Source organism: Bidens hawaiensis, unplaced genomic scaffold (genome assembly GCF_021521415.1).
Source record: "Bidens hawaiensis isolate Kalapana, Puna unplaced genomic scaffold, B.hawaiensis_p1.1 tig00036750_1, whole genome shotgun sequence".
In the NCBI taxonomy this organism is placed as follows: Eukaryota; Viridiplantae; Streptophyta; class Magnoliopsida; order Asterales; family Asteraceae; genus Bidens; species Bidens hawaiensis.
The window spans coordinates 13,591-27,272 of record NW_027496413.1 but is presented as its reverse complement, the minus strand read 5'-3'; the positions used below and the strand labels follow the sequence as shown (position 1 = coordinate 27,272).

At 34.1% G+C, this 13,682-nt stretch overlaps 2 pseudogenes across 1 annotated transcript; both read right to left on the bottom strand.

Moving 5' to 3' along the window:
• Positions 1-77: 77 nt before the first annotated feature.
• Positions 78-790, bottom strand: LOC143588747 (heavy metal-associated isoprenylated plant protein 28-like; annotated as a pseudogene). The gene is made up of 2 exons (XR_013145161.1): positions 709-790; positions 78-523 (listed from the first exon to the last, which is right to left on the bottom strand). The product of XR_013145161.1 is annotated as a heavy metal-associated isoprenylated plant protein 28-like (transcript).
• Positions 791-11,437: 10,647 nt separating this feature from the next.
• Positions 11,438-13,359, bottom strand: LOC143588746 (polyphenol oxidase I, chloroplastic pseudogene; annotated as a pseudogene).
• Between the last annotated feature and the right edge of the window lie 323 nt (positions 13,360-13,682).

Sequence of the window (13,682 nt, the reverse complement as noted above, 5' to 3'; positions counted from 1 at the left end):
CCTAAAATTACAAGTTGTTTTTAAAATATGTAATTAAAGTGAAAAATACAATCATTCACTTTTATAACAAGAAGCAAATACTTTTAATGAATTACAAAAATCACCAATAACATAGTACTTAAAACATAACAAACACATCTCTACATAATATTACAAGTAGCATGAGTGTTTTCATCACTAAAAGCAGCACCTGTCTGGTGTCCGATCAAACCCGAAGACTGGACCGGATTATATACATGGTGATCATCATAACCGTGTTTGTAGTAGTTGTACGATGAAGCCGAAGATGGCTGTCGGGTGTAAAATGTCGCGGATGGGGCTGGACCCGAAGCACCATTTTGTTGTTGTTGAGCATTTTGGTTAACATTGTAGTTATGTGTTCGGATATCAGGGTTGTAGGGTATGTTCCATATCTCGGCTCGCCTGCCGGTCTTTCTAACCGTCTTTAACACTTTCTTCTCGTCGGCGATTCCGGTGACTGTCACCTTCTGTAAACACATGTCTATGTCTACATTCTCCACCCCTGTGTATGTTTAGTTGTTATAAATAAGGGGTTGTTACAAAAATATGTAATTTGTTCAAATTATTAGTCTTTTTAAGCAATTAGTGAAAATTAATGTTTTTTTTTTCTTGTTCCATATATTTTCCTTCTTTAGTTACATACCGTTTAAAAAATCAAATAACGTACCCCAAAAATTATACATGTACCTTTGAGTCTTTGAAGAGCTTTTCGGATCTTCTTCTCACACCCGGGGCAATCTACATGAACTCGCATTTCTATGATCTACATGTTCAGAAAACCAAGGATTAGTACTATCATGTTGATCGATATTACAACTTTTTTAAAGGTGGAAACATTATCTACGTACCGCCATCGTGGACTATGTTATGTTTGATCGACTGTTTGTGATTTTATAAGCAGATTTATCACACTTTGTGCTTCAATTGATCTTGATTATATGCTTTGCATATGATGCATATATGTGACTATATGTACACATGCATATGTGCAAGTGTGTGGCCCTTGATGTGTGGCACACCGATTTGTTCCTTGTCTTTCGTTTGTAGAAACCTTAATAATGGTTAAAGCAGATTGAAACTTGATTCTCAAGGAATCTTCATGGTGCTTGTTCACGTGCTACCTAAGCAAGAAACATGTTAAAGGAGCATTTCAGTTTGAATAAATATGAAACGTTACATATTTATGCAAGTTAGGGTAAATTGGGTGTCGTTTCCATAAAGAGTGTATGGTCTGTGATTAATTTAAGTTGATAGTAAAAGTAAAATTGATTCGGTGATTAATATTTACTTGCATAAATCAATGCTATAGTATTTACATCGCACGCTCTATATTACCATTTATCTTTAATATATATATATGTGTATATATATATGTATATATATAGGGTTTGGATCAAATACAAATAAAATTAACATGCTTATTGTGTGAACCAAATAGAGTAATTATATATACAAGTAGAGTAATTATGTAATTATATATACAAGTAGAGTAATTATGTTTATAATTACTCTACTTGTATATATAATTACTCTATTTGGTTCTCACAATTAACATGCTAGATTTCATTTGTACGTTAACCTTTCCATATATATATATATATATATATATATATGTAGTTTTCACTTATTTAATTTTCACAATTCCACGCATCACTCTTCGTACTTGAAAGTATATAGCAAAGATTAATAGTAATTCCATATATTGAAGGTAACTATTTATCATTATCTGTAATTACGTGAGTGAGTAGGAAAGAAAAATAATAATTAAATAAGTGTTTGTAAGCAAGTAATAGAGAATTCAATATGAGATGTTATAAAAGTATATACAAAATTTAGAGAAAAGTGGTGTTTTTAGTTAAATTATAGGCAAATTGGAAATAAATAATCCCAACTTTTGTGTATTGACCGATAATAATCCCAACTTTAAAAATCACTACCAGCAGTCCCAACTTTCAACTATTTTTGTCTCAACGGACCTCCGTTAAAAAACACTTAACACCGTTATGTTTTTTCCCGAGTTTCAAACTGATGTTTTAGGGTTTTTGATCGGAAGAACGATATGATTCGACAGATGTAAAAATTATCTCGAAACGGTGATTCAAATGACTTGATTTTTGTTAAATGGAAATTCAAATACCCAAATTAAAGCATTGTTTCGTCGCTTGGATAACCGTTTCAATATAAGTTTTACATCGGTAGACTCGTATTATTCTTTCGATCAAAAGCCCTAAAACATCGGTTTGAAACTCGGGAAAAAACTTAACGGCGTCAAGTGTTTTTTAACGGAGGTCCGTTCTGACAAAAATAGTTGCAAGTTGGGACCAGCTGGTAGTGATTTTTAAAGTTAGGATTATTATCGGCCAATACATAAAGTTGTGATTATTTATTTATTATATACAGAGAGATGAAAAAGAGATGTAAGTGCTCTAAGAGCTTTCACAAACCGTTCCTTATATATTGTGAGGGGTTTTACAAATTATAGGATATGGTTGGGATTGGTTGTAAGTAGATGAGAGAAAAAATATTAAGAAGGAAAGTCATATTTGAGAATTAAGAATACGTACAGTGTCCCTTCCGCATAATTTTTAAGCTTCACCCTTGCTATTGTTAAACTTATCTTGTAATATATTTATTTTGCCACATAGAATAATATTATAATATTTAGAGGCTAGTTGGTAGTCTTCTAATGTGTCACACCCCGACCAATGAAGGCGGAAACGTCGAGGCGCGACATGATTGCTCATTGCACAATGACACTATAAAGTTAGAATATTTAAACAACTCATTTAAATCCATATCATCATAAATAACACAACAATTGTTCATACAAAATGCCAAATAGATAGATAAACAAATAACTTATTCTTTTATTTTCTAATATCCTAAAGCCAAGATAATAAGTTTCTTCAAGTAATCCAATCAAGCTAACATCAAACCTGTAACATTGCATAAAATAGAGTTTGTCAACACGAAGGTTGGTGAGCAATTTTCATAGTTTTGGACAATAAGTATATAGTATGAAATCCACAACTAGTATATGAAAACAATAAATAATAGCAACAATTTAGATAAATGAAACTGTCAATAAGAATACATTGACGAACCGTCAATAAGAATACATTGACGACAATAATGAAATCGTCAATAAGAATACATTGACGACACCTTTCTATATGGGGATACCATATATACTCGGAATTAACGTATGATCATACTTTGATGAGGCTACCCGCCTTAGCATTCAAGAGGCTACCCGCCTTAGCATTCAAGAATTTGCACATAATCATGTAAAGCATATAACACCAAATCGAGCATTTATTTAAGTAAACATATACAATACGTGTTGTGGTTTAAGACTCAAGTATAAATAATTTGAATTTGAATAAGTATGCAATGCCACCCCCAAAACGAAAGATGGAAAACGGGGGATGAAAAAGTACTCACATTAACAAGTAACTTGAAAGATAGTGTCGTGAATAATCATAGAGATCGGTTTAACGAGCAAGACCTATATTAAACGGGTCTTGTGTTAGTAGGTAGTCTTGGAAGGGTTTAAAATAAAATACATGACAAATAAAGTAAATAAATAAAGTTTAGGATTTAAAATGTAAATATTTGAGAAATTAAAAAAAAAACGAGTTTTGTAAAATAAGTTTACTCGAAACCGGGTCTCGGTATTCTATTCATTAGTTTTTTTCTTTTTTTTACTCAACCTATGTTAAGTAATAATGTGGGTTAAAATGCGATATTGCAAAACCTTTGGTTATAAGAATACCAAAACGAGGTTTAAACGAGTGTTCGGGTTTGTCGGTTCGAGACTTGATAATTGACCAAGCTCACAGTTAACTTCCCAAAATAATAAATGTTATGAGATAACTCAATAAAATCAAAATAGACTTAACCAAGTATGTAGTTCTATTGTGAAGAACCTTAACGTTCGTTAAGCGAGTATACGACCTTATCGGTTCGAACTTGTTATAAGATCAAGTTGGTTACCGACATGCCAAGTATGTTTAGAAATTAACTAAAATTGATTTAAAATATAATATTGAAGAAAAATATGAGTTTTGGTGGCTAAAAACACACTTGTGTGTCTTAAGCGAGTGAACTCGGTTTAGTTCGGTTTTTGGTTCGGTCCTTGACTCGGAATAAGACCGAGGATGGTTACCACATACCCAATTACCATGGAACTTGTAAAATAACTTATAAATAATAATACTCAAGTTTTACATTAAAAAAGTTAACAATAAAGCTTTTAAACAAAAGTTCGGTTTTTGGTTCGGTCCTTGACTCGGAATAAGACCGAGGATGGTTACCACATACCCAATTACCATGGAACTTGTAAAATAACTTATAAATAATCATACTCAAGTTTTACATTCAAAAAGTTAACAATAATGCTTTTAAACAAAAGTTCGGTTTTTGGTTCGGTTCTCAACTCGGGATGAAACCGAGGCTAGTCACCACATACCCAATACCATGGAACTTGACAAATATGAAAAATAAACTAAAATATGTAGAATTTAAGCAAGTATAACAAGTTATATGGTTAGATTTGTTAAATACATAAACAAGGACTACAAAGTCCTTCATGTAACCTTGCCTTACTAGTCCGACATTTCAACCGGCCGAGACCGGAGAAATGAAAGACCGAAGGTAAACAAGGAGTGTATATTATATATATGTTGTAACATCAAGCTTTAAGTATTGAGAAGTTAGTTAAAATGAAAGATTAGCTTATGAAGAACAACCTTAGAATTCAATAATTTGAGAGAGAAATGAAGAAATGAGCAAGCACAAATGAAGAAGATGGGTGTGTATATATAGGGTAAGTTGAATGAGTCTTTCATAAAGGGTGTTTCATGAAAATGGGTTGGTTATAGACCCAAGAAAGCACAAACTACAAATGGGTCCTTCAAGTCTCCATTTTGGTAGTTTTAGTCCCTGGAGTTCGTTTTGAGCGTTTTCGGGGAATTTTAAGAACCGAAAAGGGTGTTTTTTTATCCAACAACTATAAAACAAATATTTAACATACAATTCATCATTTTGGTAATATCGAAAGGTTCGGGATACAAAACGGGTCGGGTTTACATTAAGAATACAAGTATAAAATAACCCGAAATTGACAAATGTCACATAATGATTTTAATAAAAGACTACATCTGAATCAATAAGAGGTAGAGTTTGTTTGGTTACATCTTTTGATGGCTCATGAAGCCTCATAATGGTTAAGTTCCAAAGAAACGTTAAATGATTAAAAGACAGTTTCTAATTAATCAATAAGACATCTTATTGATTCAACAATTAATTATCAAACAACCCCTTAATATGAAAAGTTTATTGTTGTATACTAAATTACCATGAGAACCAAAAGAAAAACAATTATCGTTTAATTTTCTATCAATGGATAATATTTTAATAAAACATTTACTAATTTTTAAATACAAAGTTGTATGTTATTTACATAAAAAAAATCATTAACTAGTTAATTTGTTAGTATGTGTAGGTTATGTCTACAAGACTAGGGGTGAATTTAATATAGGTTCACCGAGTTCACAGGACAAATGATATATAAAAAGGTTTAGTGAATTCATACGTTGTTTAGAAGTGAACCCATGACTAGAACTTTAAGATGGTGCATTGGTAAACTTCTTTTTCCTAAGACCCTTCCAATCTTAAAAGACCTCAAATTTAAGTCTTTTTAAAACCAGTTTTGGTAGTTTTTATTTCTTATTTTACTTTTTGGTAAACCATCAATGTGTTATTAGTTGAGGGTTTAAATAACTAAAAAAAATTAACGTTTTTGCTTCGATTACTTAGAGCATTCTCATCCCATCCCCTATCTTCAAACCAAAAATTACACTAAAACTCACTTTATTTTCTCTCTCAATTTCAATTAAATAATACTTTTTATACCTTTTATCATTACCTTTTTTCTTTCCTTCACTCACAACCACTTTCAAAATATATTAAAAAATTATAGGGGATGAACAGTAATTTTTCAAATATACAGAAAAATCACTAATTTTTCTAAAATATAAAAACTCTTCACTCACAACAACCTAAATCACTCTCTAAATTATAAAAACACCCCTCACATAATAATATAATATGAGGGATTAGATGAGAATGCTCTTACATAGCTACTCACATCAACCATTGATTGTGATCCTTTTTGAGTTTTTTCTTCTCATTCTTATCCATGTTGTACTTTTATTGAGTGTTTTTAAATCAACATTGCTTTATTCAAATATCGTATTATATAATATTCTTCAAGTCGAGCCGTCTCTAAAATATGACGGTTGATCATGTTTTAATTTGAACATAAAAAAAATATGAACTCAAAATTTCTGAATCCTTTACTGTACGAGACATACGCACGCATAAAATATAAACCTACACATAGTACACAAATTTTGATAGTACACAAATTTTGTTATTTATCTTTTTAGAATGTTAAAAAATATGAACGCACACGGTATTTTAATATTATTTTTGTGTTTTATTTTATTTTTTTAAATAATTCAAAAGGTATAGAGTTACTTATAATATAATTATTATTGTGTTTGAATAAAAGTCTATTTATCCAAAGGGCACGAGGATGTTTGACTTTTATATGGTAGTATTGTAGTAATGCGCAAGTTATGATCGATGTTTTGTGATCTGATTCATTTTGATCACAATTTTGGATGCATGAAAGGTGTTTGATTCATTTAATTAAGGGGCTGTTTGGTAGTTGCTGAATCATTAAGTGTTGAACCATAAATAGGTCTGAATGGTTAAGAGAGTCTGAGCCAGTAAGATCTGAACAAGCTAAAGTCTGTTTGGTTGGACATCTGAATAACTGTATAAAATGACTATCTTACCCTCTGAACTAATTTATGCTGAATGAAATGTATCTATTTGTTTAGAACCCCAAATGATAAATAAGTATAAAAAGAAAATACAACACATCATAGAAAATTCAAATTACACATTATTACTTCAAAATTCATGAAAATCCAAATAGAAGTTAATACTTCACATATAAAATAAATTTTATCAATTTGAAATTAGTTGAGTAGCAATCTCGTCACGTAAGTAGTCATATACTGAAATTACTTGACAGGTTCATCCGTGTCAGGTGGAACATTCTTCACGAGAACCTACAGAAAATCAGTTTCATTCGTCTTTAGTGTTATATAACAAATCATATAAACGTTGTTGCTCACGTGCATGCGCTTTTGGTTTGATGATTTCACTTACTGTAAACTGATCAAGGCAACGTTTTTCTGATTGAAGAAAATGTAACCTCATATTTGCAACTGTCTCATATTCCTTCTTCAAAGCATAGCATGTTCAAAATGTAATAGCATATGCCATTACTACATGGGTATAAAAGCTGCAATCATAAAATGTTTTGCACCAACTCATTATACCATACACCTAAAATAATCAAAATGTTTTACACTAATCAAAATAACTAGATTCACATGTGTATAGGGTGTAAGATCTACTTACGACTACATGGTAAGTTAACTCACTTGTAACGGGTCTAAAATAGCCCGTTCTCCCTTTACAAAGCTAAAATATCCCATAGACTTTTTAACTAGGTTGAAACAGCCTGTGACCCATATGTGAAGCTATACTTAGTGAGATATTCTTTAGATGAGTCGGAACGATCCATTTCCACCATATGAAGTTACGTTAATCAGTTACTTCAAAAACGCATAATTTGCAATTTTTCAAATGGTTATATGATATTAACCAACTACTAAATGAATGTAAATGTAAGTTAAACTTACCTTTGCCTGTAGGAGTTTCAATACACTTCGTTCGTTTGACCCCCTGACCCAAGCTATCCCGCTACCTAGCTTGTTAACACGTCACCTTTTAACTATTTAAAATGCATAATGTGAATATTTTAATCACCCTACATTAGTATTCTATCTCAATACATACCACATACAAAGCTCAACAAAACTCAACATATACCATTAAAAAAACAATATTCCAAGTTTAACCCAAATGCATACAACCTTTCATCATTAATTAATATTCTATAGTGTAGCTCGTTTCTGCAGCAGATACCGAAAACGGTTGATTTGACTCACTTAACGTCCATATATTTCTTTGTTCTAAATTTAGGTAGAAAGTAGACACATAGGGCTTTCCAACAATATAAAATAGACCTTTATCAGAGCTACGGTTGATTTTATACAATATTTCTAAAACCTGGACAGAATACAAAAAAATCCACACAGCTCACTTTTTATTCAGCACATATAGTCTGTATAAAACTGCATTTTTGACCTATTTTCGGACCATATTTGCTTTTGTTCTAAAATTATGTAAAAAGTAGACACGTAGGGCTTTCCGTTCGTATAAAGAACTCCTCAAACGGAGAACCGGTTGATTTTATATGATATTTCAAAGTCCGATAAAAATCTGAATTAAAAGCTGCGAAAATCAGGTTTAGAGTTCTCCCCACTTCGGCTCAATGACATAAACAACCTCATATTCTTGGTTTCAACTCAACTCATAAGTGTATAATAGTTTAGAAACATCCAATACAATGATTATGGGCTAAGAGATGTCAAATCACTAATATATCTATCAATGCTTTAGTTGAGGCATTTTATCAAACAACATGAGTGCACAATAAATCTTTCATAAAAAAATCAATAACTTGATATTCATTTTCCCATAAACTAACCTAATCCTTGATTGATTATAATTAATCATGTTCATGCATCAAGATAATGTATTTTGCTACTATACAATTACCAAACATTATAAAAATAAAGAATTAGCCATAAACTACGTTTACAAATCAAGCAAGCTAATTAACAACTGGTTGTTACAGACTTCCAATTACCACAAAGAAAGCATTTGTCAATACAAATAAGAGAAGAAATCAAATTATTAGGTATAGTGATCTTCCAAAATCAAAGAAATCAAAAATAACTTAGAATGAAATCAGTGTGATGTGCCTGATTGAACATAAATCAAATAAATAGAAATCAGAAATCGATTGAATCCGAAATAAAGATTTGAACCTGTAAAGCACCTTTTGCAAGTTCATTAAGCATGAGAGGATCTCTCACATTATTTGCTTCTTTTGGCAAGAAAGAAAGAAAGAACACACTAATTTTAGATTGGAGGAGACATGCTAAAAAGGACTACATGGCCATGTTGGTGGTAACAATTTAACCGTTCTCCTTATCACCCAAACCCATTTTCACGCGCATATGAAATGCCCCAGCCCACCCTAACTCACAATAACAATGACCATGATCTAAAATTGTTAGGCACTATTTTGTATATTTGAAGTCTTTTGTATTGTTTACGTTTGTAATTTATCGTCTTTGTAACTTCTCATATATTTAAACCTGAGTCCTTGTAAACAAAAGCCCATTGGGCCGTGAATAAAATAGTGGATACATGCCATGCTTCTCCTATAAATAGAGAAGCATAGTCATGCAAAACCAACCTTTAAAAAAGTCTTATCCCTTCACCAACTCTAGCTTCTCTCTATCTTCTCTAGCCTAAAATAACCAAACTCCAAACAAGATCCGATATCTCGGTTCTTTAGTGTGATTTCCGCTAGCACTAAGAGATTGATCCAAGAATAGTTGTGTTAGATCCGATTTTGGGATCTACAATTGGTATCAGAGCTTTCGGCTCTACTAGTTGTGGTTCTTGGATCACAACCTTGAATTTTGGTCTTGTTTATGAGTTTTGAAACGTGTTTGTGAAGAATCTTAAGTGTTTGTAAGGTGTAAATCACCCACCAAGGGGAGCTCACCTTGGGTGGGGTCGGTTCGCTTAATGTATCAAATATTTAACTGACAACGAGATTGTTCATTTATTTTATCTTTATATTATTTATGTTCAGTCGTTTGATTTACCACACCCGTCTCGAACGTTTATTAAGTGCAAAATCCGTTCGCACATTAGATCCGGTCGTTTGGGACCTACAAAAATCCCAAGCATTGACACAATCAGTAGTGTGGCCTATCTTCACATATCCGCTTATTATAAAACCATAAGACGAAAACTCATAGTCTAGCCCATAATCTTTTCACCCAAATCCATGTGTTTGCCTAGTTCACTTTACGCAACCCAATTAAGGTCATATTACGGACTATCTAGCAAGGATCACCCCCCTGCCTTGATTCCCTATATGCTATATAATTTGTGAAACTCTTAACTTTCAATCAATATTCTTACTTTCTCTTTCTTATACACACACACACACGTATGCGTGCGTGGGGATCAAATACAAATAAATGTTTTCGTGAAAAGTGTACAAATGGCTAGTGTAGCTATGTTAGCACTGGCGTAATTACTATTACTATATAACTTTTGAACTAAAGCAATTATTATTATTACACCATATTATTTTATATAACACAATTACTTTAGTTCATAACTGTAATCACTTTGGTTATTTATGTGTTTAATATTTTAAGTTTACACACACAATTAGTCAATAATGCGCTATATTTCAGTAAGTAGGAGGTATGCAAATCATATGGAAACATCGATTTAAACAAAATATACATCGACGCAACGATAAAAATAAGTACATCGCAACATGGCACATTGTAAATTTTACATAAAAAAACAAAAACATATTCTAAAAGTTATAAACTAAGACAAAAGGAAATTGTATATTAAGCAAGGTTGCATGCTAGGCGGACCCTATGCGGTTGACTGGGGAGTTGGGTGTACTCGGAATACTCGTGGAGTACTCGGAAATGATATATATAAAGAAAATTAATTTGTGGATATTATATAGGCGTCATATCGTAAGTATATTAAAATTTATTACAAAATAAGTGAATATCAATATAAATAAGAGAAATACATTTTTAAATACTAAATTATTCTAAAATTTGCTAATCATTAACTAAAAAAAGTTATATTCCTTTATTAATATTATAAAAATATGAATTATGTTTTATTTTTTAAGTTAAAATTGGCCCAAATTGACCGACTAGATGTGATTCAGGCTGAGGTTGACCACGTTTGATTGATTCTTAGTAACTAGTAACTAGGCGGAGTTAAAGAACCTCGGCGCCATACCTCGTAGTGAGTACTCGACCTGGAGACCTACTTTTTACAACATTGATATTAAGATACAAACGGTTTGGATCTACAAATCACCAGGGGAGGGGGTAGCAGATCTACACGATTGCTTGCAAAGTAGCCGGAAAAACAATTTTCATGGATCTTTAGTTACCGGAGATCATCAAATGTGGGGCGTCGATGACCTGCAATGGCTCAACAATTTATGGTGGCAGGAATCAACAAGGGTAGATTCATTTAGGGATATATATATTTTTGAGTTTCTATTTCTATGATAGATAAGATTTCATTTAGGGAATTAGGGAGAAGAGTAATTTTGATACATGAGGAAAATATTAACTAGAAGAAAAGTACTGGGCTTAGTAGACCATTTTTATTGATTACATAATTTTATTGAAAGCCATGCAACTGAAGGTGCATTAACTGGCTAAACAACATCCAGAACAACCCTTGCAAATGTTACTCAGATACAAACGGTACAGGTTTAGGTCGAGGAACCAACTTGATTGTGATAAAGCCAATGGTGAGATCCTCACACCCTGCCTTTGGCACCAATGCCACAGTTGCATAGTTTTCGTCTTCGCTGTTTGTGTCCTCCAACAGCTCATTTAGCCCAAACCTCGCCGCACTCCTCATGGACACTTTTTGCACATCTCCGTGTGGAATTTGTGTAAAAGAGCCAGCGTATTCAGGATCACAAGGCGAGGGATAAACACAGTTGTTATTAACCTTGTCATTCACGAACACGTCGAACTTCACAAACTTTCCGCAGTCAAACTTAATGCCATTTATCATCAAAACCTCGTTCTCTCTAGCCTTTTCCTCTTCAGTCCTGTTCACTGCGGGCCTCTTCACACGAATCTTCAGGACCTTGTCTAGACGCACCGGGAACCTCAATTGCTCCACGGTCTGCACGTTTTCCGTGGATTTAACTTGGGCGCTTAGGTTACGTTTAGGTGGTCGACTCTTGCCCCATGGCAACACTTCCTTGGAGTTTTCGGTATAATTGTAACCGAGTTTTTTCAAGTTGACACAGTCTTTGTTATAAACGCGTACAAGTTCCTGATTCTCGTCATAGAACACATATGACGCGTTTAACCAGTCTGGGTCGGTTGGTTCAACGTGTCCTGGAAGGCGCAAATCCTTCCATAGTTTCCACGTACGGTCGACATTAGCATGGTGGACATAGAAGATAGGATCATACCCCGCGGAGTAGAAGTTACCCATGTCTTCATGATTAGGCAATTTTGAGTTGCCTACCCATCTATGCACAGCCGTGTGACTACCCGCTTCCACGGATCCAACTGACTTATCACCATTCGGAACAGGTTTGCTCCCAGCTACATATTCGCCCCCAAAGAAGCTTAGTGTATCCGCTCCGTTTCTAACCAAATCTCGGTACACTGTACTAAGATTGCACGCTATCTGCTTCTGAGGCGATCGGTCCTCATCAACGCCACGGAAGGCCAGGTCCACTGTTCTTTCTTTGACACTAGCTTCATCGCGGTAAACATCATACAAGGGGTTCGGCTTGCCATTAACACACTCATTGTGCAGAAACATTTCTGGAATCGGCATGCCGCCTGGTTCGTCCCATTTCCAGAAAGGTAACGCGAAATCAGGCTCGTTAATCAACTTTCCGAGTATTCTTTCATAGAAATAAAGGTACCAGCGATGGAACGGATAGAAGAGCCATGAGTTGTGAATCTGAAGAGGGGTGTCGAGACCGTCTTGATTGTAACCTCCGTTACAATACGCACAATGGATTTTAGCTTGGCTGAGGAAGCTGCGTGGGTCGTCTTCGGGGAGATCTTTCATGGCTTGAATGGCTCTCCTATAATCATCCACCTGCTTCTTTGTTCCTTTATGTGCTGGCCATCTCATTCGCACCGTGTTTTGTTTAGGAATCACGTAATCTTTAACCGCCTTCCCAAGGCCAGGAGGGCAGCATTTCCGTGTCCTTATAGCATGATCAATATCTGGAAAGCCTAAAGTTGATTCCGTGCATATGGAAGTAATATCAGGGGTTTTTACGGGATCAGCTAATGCCGCGGGTAAGGAAGTGAGGCTGGCCGCGGTGTAAAGGCCGCCGAGCCCCACGAGAAGGTTTCTTCGGTCTACATTGGGCAGTATGACTTGGTTTTCATTGTGATCATGTGGTGAAGTGTTGCATGAGACTCTGAACCCTTGGGTTTGAGTCTTGAAGAGGGGTTTGGTGTTGGTGGGAGTGAATGTGGAGGCAAATGAAAGTAGTGAGAAAGACATAGTTATAATTTGGAAATGGAAGAGGGGTGCTTCTTAAACGTTCACTTTGAGCTGCTATTTATAATAGATTCACGACATGTGTAAGATGGATTACAAAATACAAAGAGATGTGTAGATAAGTAATTACTAGTGGTTAATTTAATTTTATTAATTTCTGCCAACTGTGTGTGTACTAAGTTAACATCATTATTGATCCTAAAAGAGGCTATAACCTAAGTAGAATAGGAACGGGTACGGGACCAGAATACGGGGACGTTACGGGTACGGGAAACGGCAAAAATCAAAAATCCAAGATACGGGTACGGCAACGGTACGGCAAAAAA